The following is a 2,452-nucleotide window of genomic DNA, read 5'->3' on the forward strand; positions in this document are numbered from 1 at the left end:
CCGTTTGATTGGCGGCTTGAGAGGAAGCCCCGCCCCGATGTCTCCCCTGTTGCCAGGGCGACTGCCGGGCTCTTCGGAGAGCGGAAGTGCTGGTTTCCCGCCGCTCAAGGGGAGCTGTGGCCGGTGGGGCAGAGCGCGGCGCGGGCCTCGGGACCGCTCCACATGGGGGACGTGCACGAGGGGCCGCGGCCCCGCATCGCCACCAGCCTCTTAGCGCAGCACCTCGGGCAGCCGGTTTGCTTCGTGGGCCGAGGGGAGGAAGTAGCGGGACCCCCTGCCCCCGCCGCTAGCCGCTCCCTCACACAGCCCCCTCTTTTGTATTCCAGTCTCTGGCTCCCAGTCAGCACCTAGTCCAGTAAAGTGAGAAGTTACTTAAAACTCCAGTCGCTAAACACAGTGTTCTTCTCTGACCCCTAAGGGGCCAGCCACGTGACCAGATCGCTACTTGTCCGGATCAAAATACCGCACCGCCAGCCGGTCCTTTAGTTTCTAACATCAAAGATTTATTTAAAAAGAAAAGAAAAGGAGAAGAGAGGTGTTATATTGGCAAAGCAATCAGATACATACATATGACTTCAGAGTTCATGTCAGGTTGTTCGCAGCACTGGTGAGTTTGCTGTCTTGTAAAGTCTGTCTGGAACACGTGGAAAGCTTAGATGGGTCTATCAGTCCTTTGTTCAGAGCTTCAGTTTGGAAAGAAGTTTCTCCAGAGGAAAGAAGCAGGACTGAAGATGAAATGGAGGTGATGCAACTGCCTTTTTAGATTACCTGACTCTGCCATGTAAATTGTACATTTCTTGTCCCAAACGCAAGCTCACAGCATATGGGCATGGAAAATTATTTGGAGTCCCCTTGTAACAAGAAGATTTGCTTTTAATTGAAACCCTTTATTCTGATATTAAGGTTGTGACCTGCCCTATGGACCTTCCAGAGAAAAGCCGCTGACCAAGGCCAACTAACTTTCCCCTTGAAGGACGTGGATACAGCCCTCCGATCAAGAATAGGCAGGAAGCAGTAAATTCATCAACAACAAAAATTATTTAGAAGTGAAGGATTACAATAAAAGAGGAGAGAGAGGCAAAAATCAAACAGTAAAGGTTACAGATACAATGTAAAGGAAGCGGCACAAGAAATAAAGACAGTACTACAATGACAATTTTAACTATCACATAGAAACTGCTGAATTGGAATTCATTTGCAAATTGGATACTATTAATTTAGGCTTAAATAGAGACTGGGAGTGGCTAAGTCATTATGCAAGGTAGCCTGTTTCCTCTTGTTTTTTCCTACCCCCCCCCCCCAGATGTTCTGGTTTAACTTGGATTTAAACCTGGAGAATGGTCAGTTTAGATCAGCTATTACCAGCAGGAGAGTGAGTTTTGTGTGTGTATGGGGGTGGGGGGGATGTGAGAAAACCTTGATCTATGCAGGAAATAGCCCGACTTGATTATGTAAAGAGTTGTCACTTTGGATGGGCTAGCACCAGCAGGAGAGTGAATTTGTGTGGGGGGGTGGAGGGTGAGAAAACCTGGATTTGTGCTGGAAATGGCCCACCTGTTGATCACTTTAGATAAGCTATTACCAGCAGGACAGTGGGGTGGGAGGAGGTATTGTTTCATGATTTCTGTGTGTATATAAAGTCTGCTGCAGTTTCCACGGTAAACATCTGATGAAGTGAGCTGTAGCTCACGAAAGCTCATGCTCAAATAAATTGGTTAGTCTCTAAGGTGCCACAAGTACTCCTTTTCTTTTTACATACAACAGTATAACAATACGATTATTCAGTTAACACCATACTTTATAACAATGTATCACTTTAAATAGATAGAACACTATATTAATTAACACTTAATACTTTAGCCTGCCAATTACTGCCTTTATATAGTTTTAGCTCATTAACTATTAATGTATTATTGTAATTCAGCCAATCAGTTTTTAAGGATTTGCATATTCTGTTTTATGTCGTGTACTGAGGTGACTTTCCACCTCAGCCAGATTCCAGATATTAGCATATGTTAATGATTAATTAGTGTATGTTAATTAGTCACTTGTATAGAAAGCTACTCCCCTGTCCCATATACTTCTATGGGCTCAATGCATTTCAATGGGGGTTTTCAACTGACCTTTAGATGAACTCTAGCCATTTTCTATCTGGAGGTCCCATTGGTTTCTATGAGCTACAGTGTATTTCTGTGGAATTTTGCTGAGTCATTCCCCAGGGGAAGTGATGTAATCCCTTGTCTAGATTGCATCATCCCTATTCCTTTTCTATGAGCTCCCATGTATTACTATGGGATTTTCTACTATATTACATAATCCTGTGGCTGCCATTACTGTATTTTCTAATTTAAACTATTAGTAATTTTTATTTCATTAAAGCCCTATTCTTAAAACTAATTACTGTTTTAAGTATATCAAAGGGTCCTGACACCATCACCACTCTTTTTATGTT

The sequence above is a fragment of the Lepidochelys kempii genome, chromosome 2, assembly GCF_965140265.1.
Source record: "Lepidochelys kempii isolate rLepKem1 chromosome 2, rLepKem1.hap2, whole genome shotgun sequence".
Lineage (NCBI taxonomy): Eukaryota > Metazoa > Chordata > Testudines > Cheloniidae > Lepidochelys > Lepidochelys kempii.